This window comes from Poecilia latipinna, unplaced genomic scaffold (genome assembly GCF_001443285.1).
Source record: "Poecilia latipinna isolate Pla-1442-1.1 unplaced genomic scaffold, P_latipinna-1.0 Scaffold479, whole genome shotgun sequence".
NCBI lineage: Eukaryota > Metazoa > Chordata > Actinopteri > Cyprinodontiformes > Poeciliidae > Poecilia > Poecilia latipinna.
This window is the reverse complement of record NW_015113095.1, coordinates 499,536-517,512: the sequence shown is the minus strand read 5'-3', so window position 1 is coordinate 517,512 and position 17,977 is coordinate 499,536. Positions and strand designations below refer to the sequence as shown.

The 17,977-nt window shown below is 36.1% G+C and overlaps 1 long non-coding RNA gene across 1 annotated transcript in view; it reads right to left on the bottom strand.

Annotated features, from left to right (window-relative positions):
• Positions 1-14,131: 14,131 nt before the first annotated feature.
• LOC106951905 (uncharacterized) overlaps positions 14,132-17,977 on the bottom strand; it is a 14,792-nt gene continuing 10,946 nt past the window's right edge. Inside the window, exon 4 of the long non-coding RNA XR_001425885.1 lies at positions 14,132-14,242. This is a non-coding gene — a long non-coding RNA (uncharacterized LOC106951905). The remainder of the gene's footprint in view (positions 14,243-17,977) is intronic.

The following is a 17,977-nucleotide window of genomic DNA, read 5'->3' as shown; positions in this document are numbered from 1 at the left end:
GATATATATATATATATATATATATATATATATATCTGTGCAGTAAAACCATCATCTAACAAAACAAAAGCAAAAAAAAAAAGTATAAATATCCACCTGAGATAGATTTGTCCAGGATAAGTGTTTCAGGATAAAAGGCAAATAAAAAGCAATTCAGATTTGAAAATTGTAAAACATAACCAGTGCTGCATCAGAAGCCATAGATCAAATGTCCCATATGCAGACGCTATAGTCCCTAGTCATCCTGGTTTCTATTCCCGACCTTGAGACCTTTGCTGCATCACTTCACCCTTCTCTTTCTGCTCATTTCCTGTCTGGTAACTGTCAATAGAAGACACTAATGTAATAGAATGTGTGTAACTATAGCCACAGCAGTGTTCAGATATATATATATATATATATATATATATATATATATATATATATATATATATATATATATATATATATATATATATTTATAATTTTATTATTTATTCATTTTTTACACCTGGTATCTGCTCAGTGGAATTGCAAAAAGAACAAGTGGAAGTTTAGAAATGTATTAAAAGATGGAACAACTTCTTTTTCTCCACACTGTCAAGGAAAAAGTCCCAAGCAGAACCTCCCAGGACTGAAAGCCATATCAGCCACATAAAAAATGACGAGCAGCCTCAAAAGTCAAAAGGGTTTAAGACAAACTTAAAAACTTGATCAGAATCTGAATTGGTAACAGACGAGTAATACACAAAGTGACCAATCTGTAAAATTTCCCTCATCTAAAAGCTGTCATCAGTGAAGTGCAAATTATGTTTACCTCATAAATGAATATTTTTAAAAATGCCAAAATGATGTCAAAACAACAAGGAGAAAAACAATGCAGTTTGTATGCCATAGCCAGGTTAGGTACCTGTTTATCTCCTATATAGCTTGTTCATTTTGCGTCATAGAATCACTCTGCACCATATTTGGAGGACAAAAAGTTCCTTTCTTGCAACATAACTCTTAAGTTCTTTCAGTGAGCAGCACAAGATTTTATCTACTAAGCAGTGGCTGACGTCAGGGGAGGCAAAACTGGGCTCCATCTGTAGAGACTCCAGGGCACCGGATTAAATTTCTTCAAAGAGCTTTGATATAAAACTCTCCGGGTTTTTCCACTCAAAACTGAAAAGCATTCCATAAACAATGAGTTTAGCATACTAACTTTAAGAATCATGTAAGTAAATTATGCTTTATGTTCAAGAATATAAACATTATGTATACCAACAATACTGCAGGGGTACGTCTCCCCCACCTACGGTGCAGCTTTTGCACCGTCAACATTTGGTTTACAATGTGTTTCTCTCTCTCCCCCCATCACAGGTCAGACGACGTTCATTTCTTCTGGAGACCGAACATGCGCTTTGAGAACATTTCTCCCATTCACGTTTTTTTTTTTTTTTTCCTTCACACAGAACCCGCACTCTCGCTTCGCCCCAGTTCATGTTAATTTCCACTAATGATTAGCTGAGGATAAAGGAACGTTGGAGCTTTGCACGTGTTGCTAACAAGTCAAAGGCTCTCGCCTCACAAAGATTAAGGGGGAACGCTTTTGTGCACTGTGGAGCAAAGCCCAATAAATCCTTATTGATGTTCCAGCAGTGTAATTATCACAGGACCTAGAGGCAGAGATCAAATCACAGTTTGAGCTATTGACAATGTAGGCTTGATACAAACAGGTAGGTTAGGTCGGACAGCGAGAGGAGCAACTGAGGAGTTTATCAGTTTTAATCATCAGTCCTAGATAGCTTTAAAATCTCAGTGCTCCGTGTTTATCTCCATCTATAGGATTTGGGCATATCCATTTGTGAGTAATTGAAATATGTGGTTCATAAATATGAAGGGGGTTAACATGAACACACGATTCGTTGTGGGACTTTGTTGAGTTGGAGCAAAAGAAGAGTGGCAAATACAGAGATACATAAATGCTGAGGATAACATATAAGCACTAAAACGAAAAGAAAAAGACAAAAAAAAAGAACGAATAGAACTGATCCAGCTCAGTGAAATTAAAGTCATATATTGGCAGAAATATGGATTGCTTTTGTTGCAAGAACCATGTAACTCCCTGTAACTCCGCTGCGAATTTTGTTCGGTGGTGGTACTACTTATTAATTTAACGTCTAACTCATCAGACTCTTCTCGTATGTATTGTGATATGCGATAAAAGTTATCGTCGCCATTTGCACGGCTGGGACGCGGCTAAAAAGGTTTGGAGTGACACAAATCCCAGCTTGGTGGGGCTTGGAGCATTTGGAAGAGGAGGAAAACAGGATAATCTCTGAATTGCATGAGGTGCTGAGGAGTGGGAGAAGCCGAGGAAGATAAAACAGTCAGAGAAAAGAAAGAAAGAGCGGCAGAGAGAAAGAGGAACCCTTCTTCTATATGCGCATGTGGTGTGCCTTGTCTGTACGCATTTCCGTGCCTCCAGAAGGACCGCTGTTTGTGTGCACACACTGATGATTCTGACAGCCAGGCTGCATCAGCAAAAACAAGACCTATGGCTTGCGATGGTTTTGAATGCTCAGTGCAAGCATTGACTGCTAATATGATGACTGGGAATAGAATGCAAACAGACCTGGTACAGAGGGATGTGTCTTACCTCAGAAACGTGCAGCGGTTTTTCATGAGATAGATTTCGCTGTAACTGTTTAATCAGAGCATTCTTCAGGCTAAGGGGTTGTATTAATCAGTGCCGATCCACAGAGGAAGACAATATAAAGGAGGGGATTCTGATTAGTAAGGCAGTGACTGACAAGCCTGAAGTATCCTTGTTGGAGAGTCTTGTAGGACAAGTCGCCATGCTTCTGATTATTTAACAATGCAGAGCAGACGTCCCTACAATGCTAGGATGTTACTCCTCGCATGCACTCAGGGATAGTTTAAGACACCCAGCCTTTTATTGGGGTGCTGGCTGGTCCACCATCTTGGGAATAGCATGTTTTAACATCAGCGTTTATGTTAGCAGTGAAACATGTGGATCTGCTTGTTACAATTGTTCTGAAGCTGAAATGTACTTATGACTTATCTATGTAAAAAAATAAATAAACAGTGGGTCACAACAATTTTAGTTTAATTTTATATATTTCTACGGATATATAAAATTAAAATTAAATGCATTTTTTGTTGACTCTTTACCTCCACAAAAACACTGACGGGTGCAAAGGATTTTGAAAAACCTTCATGGATTTTGTGGACTTAAAGTAAGAAGAGGGCGTGTCAGATTCTAACCAGGTAACATGAGAAGCCAGATAATAGATGAATGATTTATGATAAATCGGCTGATCATATTATGTACTATTAGTCTGAAGTGCAACAAATGTGCATGTTTCTACAGTGAAGCTTGAACACATTAAAATGACTTCTCACTGTCATTTCTGATCTGATATTTCTTCATACTCTGAATCCTAAAGCAGGCTGTGAAAACGTGATCTAGCTGCTGAATGAGACATTCCTTTCTGTACTTTTACTTTCCCTGTCTAAATATTTACAAATTCTGCACAGTCACCAAAGTTCCTTTAATTCTGTGCAGCAGGAAGACCTCGGGGAATGTATAATATTATGCATGATTTGCAGACTGGTTAACAATTTATGCAATGCTTTAAATGCACTACACAAAAAAAAAAAAAAAAAAAAAAAAAGAAATCAATCTTAATTAAAAGAGCAGCACATTGTTAAAAATGCAACTTGGCCATGGCCTCACTCAAGCTGGGACTGTGTACTGGGGAGAGTATATTCCCAAAGCCGAAAAAAAAGAGAAAAGACTGAAGGTGATGATTAAGTTGTCGATTAAAAAATATACGTAGGGAGGGATCTAACACATAAAAACAAATCTGTATTCAAACAAACCATGATGATATTTTCTTGGACAGAACAAATTATGTTTCACCTTCAGGAATTGTGAGGTAAAGTTAAATTTCAGATATGGTGAATGGATAAGTGTATAAATAATGAAATGCATGGATTGGAGTTTTGATGTGCAGTTCTGTGCAGTTACTAGTGGTCAATATCTTACATGCAGCAATAGGCAACAGTTCCTGTTCTGAACTGAAGAGCAACCCCAGGCATTCAGTTTCAAAGCAGGTTTTTGTAACTACGTGTTTAGCTAGATATATTACCACATCCACATTTGCATTAAAATAATAAATTCAGACAACGCCTTTTCATTGCCCTGGTAGTCAGGTTAATCTGGCTGAGAAATAACTGCTTGACCATGCATTAGCTACTAAATTTTGACTTTTATGTAAATAAATTACGTTTAGAAATAATGCTTTTCAAAATGAAAACAGTATCAAGATTTTATTAAATCTTCTCTGCATTGACCACAAAGAATGTTTTTAGACATTGTGGTTGTTTTAGATAGGTAAAAACTTTATTAATCCCTTTGGGATTTTCCCTTAGGGAAATTGCATTAAAAATGCCCCCCCAAAAAATTGCCCAGGAAAAATGTATAGAAACTCTACAAAAGCCTGTTTTCCTACAACTGTAACAGCAGGTATTATTTTAGCAGCAGTAGGAAAATGTGTTGGCTTTAAATTAATAAAAAAAAATAATAAAAATAATCCATTTGACAAAATAAAAACACATACCAAATACTTTTCTCTGTTAATCTAGTTCATGCACACAGCTGATCGTATAGTTTTGGGATTGCGTCTCATAGATGTAATTTACAATTTTAAGTCAGAATATCAATGATTCCCTCCATGCTGTGTGTCTCAATTAATACTCATTAATAGTATTCTCGCAGCATATAATAAGATCTTCTCTGTTTCTGATCCAACCAAGTATGAGGAAGGAAAAACTTTGGCTGTCTCATTTATCAGATGCTTGGCAAGCGTGAGACTTCTTTAATTACTGTAATTAGAAAAAAATGTACCTTTGATTTCATTTTGTTGAGTTAATTTGCAGTATTGGTTCATTTACTTATTTGTTTTATGTGGCTTTATCTTTAAAAGTGAAAAGCATCTTAGAGCCAGAGAAATACAGACACTGTCCTACTTGTTTGCATGGTATTCAAAAGCTGGCCATTAATTTTCATTAAATGCTGTCAGCAAGGACCATTAACTGAGCTAGACCATAATCGCTTCCCAAGAGTGGTGACCTGTTTATTGTACAGGTAAGGGTTAACAAAAACAGCCCACCTTAGATGTACCAACAGCACAAAACACAGCAGGTATTCAGTAATGAACCATTCGGTTTTCATAATAACAGTCCTCTGAGAAACTAAGCTCAATGCATTGTGGCCTTGCCACATATAGTGACATTTTGAAGTTCAGTGCAATTTCCTGATATTGTTTGAAGAGCTTTTTATACTTAAGCCCTTTGAAGGGTGTAATTTCCCTATTTTCTTTTTTTTTTTTAGAACATTATTTGCATTGAATAAACGTCTTGATCCGTGGTACATGCCAAACTGTTGACCTTAATCTACTGAATAATAGCCTTATCACATGCACTTTGCAGTCATACTCACTGGGATTATACTGTGCATTATGTAATTTTTTAAATTATTTCTTCTTTAAAAATGAATTGAAATGGATTCACAGTACTGGTGTGATGGATGATCTCTTCAAGTCCCCTCTTTTTTTATAATTGCTTTGAGGATTTTGTTATATTTTCTGGAAGTAAAGGAAGTGAATGCACCATGTACGTTTGTTGACATTCCTGGGTTATGATTCTAAGCACATTTTTTCCAAGCCACTTCTCATGGAAATGGTTTAATATCAACTGGCCAGGAGTTGAGTTTTGTGTTTCCACTGAAAAGTTATGAATTCCAGCCTATGTAATCAATAATATTTACATTATGGAGATTTAGAGTTAGACTTTGTATGTTACTTTTACTATTGTTTTGCTTCTAAATGTCATAAAATTACTTTATTTTGCCAATAATGAAATATATTTGTTCACAAGATGAGTGTTTTTAAATAGTTGACAATTTGTTCTAGTCATTCTGCCCACTCATCTTTCCATAGTTTTGCATTTTTGTTCTTTATGCACGAATATTTAGGTATGAAAGAGAAGTCTTCAGATGAGATTTCACACTGTCAATATCTCAGTTATGCCCACAAAGATAATGTTTTGTACCCCATTAAAGACTAAAAAAACTACTATAATTTTCTACCATAAAGGATCATATCAAACCAATAACATCTCCCAGCAGAAGGATGCTCATTAATCTTTAGATTTGATTAGGGGTCACGATCTGTCATACCTGATGTTATCAATCATATTCTGTTATGAAAATTGAGACACAAAATTGTCCTGAACAAAATGTTTTGGATGACACTAGAAATCAAACTGTATCTGTTTACAGAAAGAACGTTAATGTCAGCTTTAACAAACATACAACTTTGACAAAAATGCTTACTTATGGCAACACGGCGGAGGGCACTGGAATCATGTGCTGAATATTATATAGAGATTATTATCTTTTTTCTCTTATTAGAGACAAAACATGCTCACAGCTATCGTTAGTGAAGTGTTCAAAAGAAGGTGTTGCTGGAGAAAACTTGTTTTAATTAAACGACAAAACAGAAAAGTGTGAAGGTCTGCTGTGTTGTTTACTCACCTAAAGGGCTTTTGTACTTGAATGTCACCATTTGCTCTTTTGGGGCTCATGTTGCACATGACAGATGATATGCTTTCCTGTGTCTTTTTGTTAACATGACAACGCAACACCAGCTTATCTAACTTAAATGGCTTGGAAAGAACTATATCATACAGGCCAGGTTGCTGTCTTTATGTACAGAGTGATTGCGATAACTGTGGAAATATTTATCTTTCGAGTTTGAAACTCAGGTAATCTCTTGCTGAGGTAACAGAAGACTCATAGGGGAGACTGGCTGGGAGCGCAAAAGGTCAAGTCTTTGTGTGGAAAAAAAAAACCTAAAAATTACTGCCCTTTTCCAGTCACAGTCTTGGGGGGGGAATCAGTAGATGTGGAGTGAAACCTTTCACCTTTCAACATCACTGGAGTTGCCTTTGAACCATGGAGAAACTAGGACAAGAGATTGCTTTTAACGACCGTTAGACTAAATGTCCTAAAAGATTCATAAAGACAGAAAAAAAACTTAATTTTTACACAATTTAAACTTGATACGTCTTTCATATAGAAACTGTAGTTGGAAATATCTCACCTGTCCCAGACTGATGACCTGATGTGGCACCAATATGTACTATATATGTTGAACTTTTTATCTGCCATTTTGAACTTTTTATCTGTAGCTATGATGTGTATATCCTACATTATTACTAACACAAATAGTAGTGTTTGCAAAAAAAAGAAATAATAGCAACACCTTTCAAACTGGCAAACATGGGACAGTTTTTAAAAACAGTGAATGTACTTGCATGGAACCAATTTGCATTTGTTTAATAGTAGGTACTGTTGGCCTCAAGGTCCTTTTCATCACATCTCTTAACGCCATGCAGCATCATCAGATTTATTACCATCAGACACATCACTCTCCTTTTCAGAAGCTGTAACCAAAACAGCAGCAGCTGTGACCTCTACAGCTCCAGGGTCCAAATCTCCCTCAACTTCCATTTCTTTTTCCAGTTTTCCAGTGCTCACTTCTTATTTCTACTCAACTTTACCTTGTAGTTTGGTTTTCAACGTCTTCCAAACTAAAACAGCAGTGCTAATCATGAAATGTAATAATATGAGTCAGTGTTTTTCTACAACACAAAATAAAAGTAAGGGGAAACGGTTTTGCATCAAAGTGTCAAATGCAAAACATGCTCAAAATGACCATGGCTCTTTTGTATGATTGAAAACAAAATGCCTATGCAGATTGCCAACAAACCAATTTTTTGTGTTTTCAAGAATATTTGTAAAATGGCCGTATGTTTGTGAGGCTAGAGAAGAAGTAGGTTGGTCAACATGTCAAAGTTAAAACTTTTCACCTGACAACATTACGCTGGTAAAGTGTGACTGTCAGCAGTTTTTCAAAAGCACTGTGCCTGGAACAGAACAGTATGGGGTGGTATTTGCTCCTCACAGCACAACCGTAAGCGAAAACATTTATTGCAAAAGAACTAACAAAAAATACATAAAATGATAGGATTGCTTTCTTCTAAACCAACAGAGAAAAATTATTACTAAAGAACACTGGATTATCCCAATAATCATTGTTTGTTTTGATTAAATGTCCACCAGCAGCCCATAGACGGAGTGAGACTTTTTCATAGATCGGCTCTCACCTGTAATTCCACTATTCTTGTCTATACACAAAAACAATCAACAGCATGAGATTAAGGGCACTTTTTTTATAAAAAAAAAATAAGTAAACAAAGGTTTGAGACAAAGACATGGTACACAATTGGAAATAATCTTGTAACATCCTTCATATTTGTTGGAATTCAAATCTCTAACATAGTCATACAATCTGCAGAGCAGCTTTTTCTCCTTAGCTCTTAGAATAAAGAGCTAATTATAAGAATACATTTGCCAAAATGGCCAGGAGAAGCTTGATTGGTGTCTATTTTTGATTCATAGTTAGTTCTTGCAAAAACATAAACACCCACATAAATGGGTGGCGCTCCTTCAGTTTTCTCCCACATGGAAAAATGTCCAAATAGCCAAATTTGTCTTCCCTCCTTGTCAGCCTTGTTTTAGTTTACTGATTAGCGTTATTATTTGAAAAGTGGGTCAGAAGGAGAACAGTCTTATTCTGTACTTCTTACTGAGAGAAAACTCTAGTCACTCAAACACTTTCTATGATGCCTAATAAAAATGACTTTTAAATATAGAAACGGTGTGATGACTTTTTTTTGTGCATTTGAAACCTGAAAAGTAAAAAATTATAATATGTCTTGATGCCATAATACAGGGATTTCCAGAAGAAAAACTGTTATTAATTTGTGTTGATAATAGCAGAATGTCTACTGAGGACAGCATTTTAAAAAAATCCACGTTGTTTTTACTTTCACTTGGTAAACAATAAGATTTAGCTTGATATCATTGCCTGAATAGAGTAACAGCTTCAGAAGGAAATAACACGCATTGTAAAGCCCATCGACTCTTTTATGGTTACAACTTCCAGAGGGAGATTTTAAAAAATCTATTTCTCAGTGAAAACATGCGGTGGATTACAGGATTTATTGCTAGATTCATTAGTGCCATCCACAATACCTCAATAAATCACTGAGCATAGACACAAATAATAGTCATCCTATGTCAGCATAGATTACTGGACATTAAAGGATTTCATAGAGACAAAAAACCTCCTGCTAAGGGTGCATGCTGCGGAAGGATTTGCTTTTCACTTGTTAGTGTGGCAGTGCACTGAAACCCTGGGGTGCATGAGTAATTTAGAGCTTTTCAAAATCACTCCAACTGACAGTCCCCAGTGTGGGATGAAGAGGAAAAGAAAAACAGATAAATGCAGAAGATAGGCAGCGATATTATTTCTTCAAAACTTTATGTTTTGGGGTTTTTTTAAGTGGTGGAAATTTGTACTTTAAAGGCTCCGGATGTTTGATGAAGAGTTTGTACACGTGCAAAATTAAAATATCATTAATAGTTAATTTATTTCATGAATCCAATTGAAAAGTGAAACTCCTAAATGACAAAGATTCAAAACATATGGAGGGGATGCATGCCATGTTTTTATTTTCATGTTGAAATTATTCAAAAACATTTTTATGTAATGTCTAGTAGAAATGAATATTTTAGAAATAGCTCATTTTGCATGAATTACTACATTAGTGTGGCGTGGCATGGAAGCAATAAGCCAACCTTGGTTGTTTTAGTTATAACTTTCATTTAGCTGATGTCTTTCAGATTTCTTTTGACAGTGGTCCATAATCTTCCGGACGGGTTAAGGTCAGGCTGATCAACCTAGAACAGTAATACCATGAGCATGAGGGGAGGTTTTGGTACTTTTAGCAATGTAGGCAGGTCCTGCTGAAAAATAAAATCAGCATTTCCACTGGGCTTTTCTGTAGAGGGGAGCATGAAGTGATCTAAAATTCCCTGTGCTGACATCGGATTTGATAAAACACAGCAGAAGATGAAATCGCTCCTCAAATCATCACCAACTGTGGAAACTTCACACCGAATTTGACGAAACTTGAACTCTGAGCCTTACCACTCTTCCTCTAGATTCAGGTTTCAAAAAGAATTAGAAAATAATTTTATTTTTATTTTTTTTATCTAAGAGATGTTTGAACCATTGAGCTACAGTTCAGACCTTACTTTCAGGTATGACGGTTAACAGAACTCGAAGCCAGTGTTCTCTATACATCTATGTGACTTGAAGCACTGACTGCATGCTGCAGTAGGCTTTGCCTCACAGTTTTCCCAACGATTTGGTCATCCATGTTGCTTGTCCAACTTTTTCCTATCACACTTTCCCTTCCATTAAACTTTTGAGTTGAAATGGTTGAGCTTTCTTGGCAATAAACTTTTGTTACTTGCACTCTACGTGAAAGTTGCGAGTTTCCCTGTTGACAACTGCCCACCTCATGCTACACTGACCATAACGCATCCATGTCATTCCTTCAGAACAAACCTGTTTTGTTTTGGTCCACTGTAATAGCTTAATCTTCAGAAAACATAAAAAAAAAATTCTTGAAATGCTCTGTTCTGTGTGGTATTGATCTAAATGAGTTTGAATTTTTAACTGAAATTACTTAAATACAATCTTTACATACCTGCAAAAAAAGAAAAATAAAAAAAGATATCTGAATATATTTTGAATGTAATTCAAATCTTCCTAAGATAAGGCTTATCTTAGGCTTCTCCTTCATTATTTCCAGAAATGGATGTTCTTTATGGCATATCATGAGGAATCGATCGGCTCCACATCTTCCCTGAACAGGAACAAGCTTCTTTCTAAATCTGTTAAAAAATATATATTCTGTAAGAGTGCAAGAGAAAGCTCAAGAAGCATGTGGGATCCGGAGAGATTTCTCACCCAAGAGGGTAAACAGCAATTTTAGGGCATGAAATTGATTCAAAGTGTTTTGATGGGAAAAGAGAGAGGGGGAAGAGGAGGGAAAAAAAATATATCCTCGTGATAAAATAGAATCAGACAATTTATTCCAGACTAATTGACAAGTGAATAAAAATATATGGCAGATGTCTGAGACTTTATTTAAATCACTGAGGATATTAGCTGGAAGAGAAAGAACTGCTGAGGTTGGTCAGAGCAGGAAGCTAAAGGGGAGCTCAGCAGGCATCTCACCTTTCAGTGTAAAGACCCGAGGCGAGCGTGTGGCACACATATGGTGCAATCTTTTTCCCTACAACGCATTCGCTTGGAGGGGAGGTGACATCTTCTTAAAGTACAGTGAGCTGTCAGGCCCGAGGCTGGGTGAGAATGGTTGCTACATCACTTTTAATGCTCTTCTGCCAGAGTTCCTTTAGTGCAACTGAAAGAGGCGATTTATGCAGCCACGCGCCACTGTTACTGCGTCGCTTTTCACACTCAACCTGCTGATTTTAATTTAAAACTATTCCAAAAAATAAAAAAAGGACTGACATACACCAGTAAAAAACAGTCTGTGTTTATTATGATTCAGCTCACATAAGTGTTCCAAGTCAGTTTTCTGAATATATTTTACACTTTAACCTTTTTTTAATCTTTTCAGTAGTTTCAGCGGCAGCATTGACTTCAGAGGCCCGGACTACCTCGGGCTGAACCATGAGTTCTCCCTGGCCGATCACTTACTTCTCTCCTCAGCTTCCAAATGTAATCCCAGATCAAAGGTCTTAGAAAATCAGGACAGATTTTCATGGGTAGCGGCAGCATAAGTGATATGAGACCGTATTTTTTCTCTTCTTTTTTGATCTTTCTCCTGCAGGTCAGCTCTTAATAAATTTATATATTACGTTTGATTTTTTCTTTTTCATCAGCTACTTCATTATCCCCAAACCATTAAGTCCATAAACTAGTCAGAATGTAGTTAGATTTACTATTTTAAAATTTAAGAGACAAAAAGAACACATTTTCAAACATAATGAGCTCAAATTAATATGTATTTGAGAGATAATTCCTGCCTTGGTTGCTCAAAAGTGAGGTTATTCTCCGCACAGAAGGTCGATTTTTGGCACAACACCTCCATGGAAGAGGAAATCACAAAGATAAAATGTTACACAATATTTTATTTAATCACAGAAGTGGAAAAAAAAAACAATTATATTGACAATTTATATAAACAGTCTTATTTCAGCATTCTTCAACACTATCTTGAATAAATGTATTCAATTTAATGTTCGCTATTACTTCTGAATGAATTTAGAGGCAAAATGTTTAGCCTTTAATTTGGAGAAGCTAAGAGGTTTTAAATGTGTATACCTTCTAAAAGCCTGTGTATAGTGAAGCCAATAGCAAAGTGACTTTGTTTGGATTCAGGTAGTTACTTAAGGGTAAGAACAGTCAGGAGTTTGTCAGCAGTTGAAAGCTGGAAATATGTGAGGGGGTGGAAAAAGGTGGCTCAGCAGACAGCTTCATTTGATTTCTCATCGGGTCCTTCTGTGGCTCTGAGCAGATGTGTTGTGCAGGCGCCGTATTTCTTAAACTCGGGCAAAAAGTAATGCGACTTCCTGCACAGGAAAATCCAGAGCTTGGCAAACACACAAGCACGCTTCATCAACACATGAACGACTTGCATGGCTTGTTGTGTTGTAAATCATTGCCCTCTCCCTGGTCTATTAAGATATGGAAAGCTTGACGTAGGATTTATTCAGTCAATCTATTTTACTAGTCTTTGGTCTCAGAGCTGCCATCAGGTTTGTTCCTTAAGTGCCTTATCAGTTAAATGCAGCTGTGATAGACCATCCGTTAAGCTGGAAATGTAAATATGACTTCTTTAAATGAAAGCCAACTATATCCTGCATGTTTTCATTATATATGTGGATAAATTTATGCAGACATGAATCTTTTTGCCAATGTTGTCTTCAAAATTCTGAGTTACTTTTGCAAAACTGACACCATATGAATCCATATCTTTCTCTTGATTTAGAAAATAAATATTTTACGTATCTAATCAATAACTTTAGCTAAAATATCTAAGAGTGCATTTTGCATTAGATGTGGGCAGTAGCATATCATATTTACAAATGTTTCCTTCACCTGTGTGGAGTTATATTTATTTTCATATCCAAAGCTGATAAATATGGGGAAAAGTGTGAAAGAAAAAAGTGAAAACACGGCAGGAAAAAGTTACCAAAGAGCAGTCATGTATTTTATATCCAATGCCTACAACAATGGCCACCAATAGAATACCTGATAGCACAACATCATACTGAAACATGAGTTCATAAAGTGAACATTTATAGAGATGTATTAACCAAGAAAATATTCAGAATTTGACAGAGCAGTAGGTTAGAGACCCAGCAAACCAGCATCCTACAGTATGAATTTAAAAGTGCCTTTCAGTCCAATCAATTAAGTGAGACGTCTCCAACCTGAGTCCTTTCCTTTCGAGTCACTGCTCTACAACCTCCACAGGGTCAGCTCTCCCATTTTGCATGTGTCAACAAATGGTACAAATGTACCCATTGACTGCACATATCGAACTTTATCTACATATCTGTTCTAAGCTATTCTACAGCAACCCAATATCATACTGCTAAAAATGCAAGTTTGTCTACACTAAACTTTCTCAGAATAACATATTTTTCCTCAAGTAAATGATACACATGGGGGCGTTTGAAAGAAAAGTTAATTCATTCTTCTTCTCTGCTTTATATCACTCAGAAACAGAAAAAACAACAATGTGCTAAAATTAAATATTCTTAAAAGGAAGCAATATTTTACTGGAAAAAAATGCTTACTAACAACTTTTGTGGTTAGTAGTGATGAGAATTGTCTCCTTTAAGAGAGATGTATCTTATGGCTTTGCTCACCAAAGAGGAGGCTTTTTCACCTCCCAGACGACTGCTCATATTTTTAGTTGCTGATATACAGTTATTAAATAATTAAAAATGTGGTTTTAAATGCAGCTATTACTGTACAAACATATAATACATAAACTGTTTAGTGAATGCAAAGAAATTTGAATCTGTTTTGCAGGTTTTTGCCCTTAGCCATTCTAGCACTTTGCTGTTGAACCCGCTTAAATACATCCAAATTGTTTGTCTATTCTGAGGTCAGTTATTTTACCTGTCCAGAAAGATGATCTGTAGTGGTTTCTCTCTCACTTCTGCTTCACTTTCTTCTGTCTGCTACATCCACTCTTTCTCAGTGCAAACACAGACTCCATTCAAGTGAGGCTTCAACTGAAAGACGAGGAGAAAAAAGTGGTTCCAGCTCACATTTTTTACTTGAAAAACTGTTTTATGAGTGATCGTAACATCACTAACAGTCACATTGTGGTCTGGCAGTTTAGTATGGTTGAGTATGCTTTAGAATGCCAGTCCAGTTTTTTGTCCCCCCAAAGCATTCCTATCAGGCAGTACTTGTGTCCCGCACACAGACCCATTGGTTAATAATATTTGGGTAAGTTGTTCTCATACCTATTGTTGATGACTGTTTGAGGAGTATCAACTGATCAAGCCTTTTCCAACACTCCACACTGCAGAATAAGTAAAAGAGTGTACGATTTGTGATAGTATCGTATCAGGTTAATATCAATATCAGCCAATACTCAAAGCTGGAATATTGGTATCGTATTGGAAGTGAAAAAAATTGTACGAGGATACTCCTAATTCTAGACATCTGGTCATCCATTTACATTCAGGCCTTCTTGTTTTCTGTGGAAGACTTAAAAAGGTTTTTAGTTACTGAAAACTATATTTTAAAATTATACATTTGTTTCAAACAACAGAAAAGCTAGTTGTGGTTGTTCTCCGTTTGATGCTTACAATCTAACAGTTTTCTTTATCTAAAATATTATATATGGCCTTTAATGTTGCATCGAATACAGTGTTCTTGGTTTCTTTACTGTGTTGAAAAGCAGACATTTCCCTCAGTGCAGCGGCAGTCATAAAGAACAGTCCATGACCTCTGTGGAAAGCCTACAACACATGGCTTTGCATTAATGAAAAATACAGCAATGATAATAAAAAAAACGTCCCACTACAAATCTCATTTCTGGAAAGGTTGGTGTGCTGCGCAACTGTGGATTTGTAGCTCATGCAAGATGGCACATTTAGTGAGTAAATCCAATAGAGCAAGACTGAGCTGAAATACAAGCTTACTTTAAATAGATTTAAACAACTGGGCATAAATTTAACACCAACATTAATGCCAGTGACTTCATAGACTAAGCTGTCATGTTTTCAAATGCGCAAAGAGACAACAGTCGGTGCTAATTTTACTCCCTGAAGAGATCAATGGATGAAAAACTTCTCAGTAATTACAAAGTTACCCTTCTTCCACTTAGCATCTCTTTGCCTTAGAAGCCTAAATCAGTGTGATGTTTAATTTGTCCCAGAATAAAAACGCAGTTCAAAGCCATTTTGAAACGGGCGTCTGGATATATCTATTGTGAGAGAGCGTCACAAACTCTTGAAGACAGCACTGACTTTGACAAATATTGTCACTAGTGCTGTTGTCCACTGCTGACTGATCTGACAGCAGCAGCTTTGCTAGAGCATGACATTACAGTCTGCTGGATGGCCACTTGGCCACAGTCACACCCAGGCTAGCATCGCTCAGTGGCGTTTGGACGTAATTTTGATTTTCATTTAACAGATTTCAGAAACATCTTTAAGCAGAAGGCTGACATGAGGTGAACTTTTCTTCTCTGCCTTTATTTTTAGTGTCTTACTGCCAGAGGAAACTGTGGTATAATAAGGTGTGTGTCAGCGTACTTCTGAGCTGTGCATACCTGTGTGTAATTCATGTTATGTGGTTTATCTTGCTTGTCTAATTTGCTTTGTTGTTGTGTCAGAGAGTTGAAGTTTTGATGATCACCCAGGGGACTGTAGATGAAAATTAGCTCTGGGCTAACCCCGCTGCAAAGCATTAAACTGTAACATTAATTTTAAACACTGCTTGTGATCTCAGGAAGAATAAACAAGCAGTTGCACTCACAGAAATATCTTCCAGAAAATGGGGAGTAAAGATATTTTACAAAACTTGTGCTTATTTAAACAAATAAATGAATGTTTCTTATATTTATTTATTTATTTTTTTTTATTAACATGTCTGGATCCATAGTGCCTTGCTGAAAGTATGCAATGTATTTATTAAGATTTTAGGTGAGAAATCAAAATATGGCTTTTAGTTTTTCCGAGAAGTAAGTCAGGACTATGACTTGGACATTCTAACACATGAAGATATTATTTACAACAATGGCTTGTTGGTGAAGGAAGAACACATTAGACATATTTTTATTTTATTTCTTTCCAGAAAGTAAATTTTTGTTCCAGTCTCAAGACTGTTGCAACATTTAATAATTTTTTATCAGGATTGCCTTGCATTAAGCTCCATCCAGAAGAAAAAAATCTGATGAAGAAATGCATCCACAAATCATAACACTTTTACTTGTAAAAATCCAAAGGTCTTTCTAATTTCACCTTACATTTATTACATATTTGTAAAACTAAATGTCTCTGTTTACCAAAATACATTCAAATAAAATACACCAAGCTTATTACATAAAAAAACAAGAACAAATCGTTTGAAGCTAGTATTCTCGAAGTGTTTTCAGGGTGCATTGTTTATTCAAAAAGGGCACTTGGACCCAAAGGACATGCAGCTGATAAGACAAATTGTAATGAGTATTGTGTGACAAAAGAGAATTAATGATAGCTGAAATGATGAGGGTAAAGAGAGGAAGGACATGGGGAATAATAAAGAACAAGCAGCAGCAAAGAATAGCAGATAAGGATGTTGGGTAATCAGACAAAGCTTTCGGGATAGAGGACATGTGGTTACTACGCTGTTGATTGGTAATAAATGTGTTATGTTACAATATCTCAACTTCACAACATCTAAAGACATGGAGAGACACCAAGGCTATGTGTTTTACAGTGTATGTGAATCAATCGAGTTTGGTTGTGTAGCACATTTCAGCAACGAGGCAAGTTAAAGTGCTTCATAGAAAAATCATGTTTAGCACCAATATTGGATCTAATTGCTCCAAACTCCAGATTTTTATTTAAGAAAAAGCATTGCATCAGTTTCAAAAGTAGCTTGGCTTTTGGTAATATGTCTTCACATTTTGTAACTTTAATATCAGAAAGTGACAAATTGCCATTTATAAATTAGCATTTGTACACAAATATTTAACATGAGAATGAAAACATTTTTAGGGAAATCAAATCAAAGCCCAAATATCAAATAAATGTCATTTTAAAAACATCATGCCATATTTCAGCCATTGATCATACTCCCCTATGCGGTGTCACACTCACTGAGGTTTCTGGTCCTGCTTTTTTTTTTTTTCCAAAGATGATGAACTGGGGTGAGGACAAACAGAGTAGGGCCTGAATCAATAACTCAATTTACAACATGAAAATTACCTGAGGAGAAGGGAAGGGAAGGAGCAAGCAAACCGATAATCTTCCAACCGTCGTTCCCCTTCTACAAGTGGGAATCAATCACTGGTTGAATTTCATACAATGAGCACCTTGGAAATCACAATCATTTGTCAGAAACAGCAACTTCCTTCAAAACCCAGAGTACGCACACAAACAAAATGGTTTTCTTTTGTGTTCTGCTCCTTGTAATTTTACTGTCTTTGATGTGACTCTTTTATGATAATACAACCTCCCAAAAATATAATTCCTTTTCTCAACAGCATCCCCATAGAATAGCTTGGGGACTGAAAAGATCAAAGTCTTTCAGTTTTGGTTTAGGTGATTTAAAAAGTAATTTTCAAGTTGTACCTCATATTTCGTCTGTTGCCTGATGAGAATTTCTACCCGTCTGACCTGACCGAAAAATGGATGGGTAAATGTTACACTGCTAAACTTATTTCATTCCAAACACAAAAATGGTTCCATGTATTAAAAGTAAAAACTGACTTGGTTTCAGCTGCAACATAAAACATATATATATATATA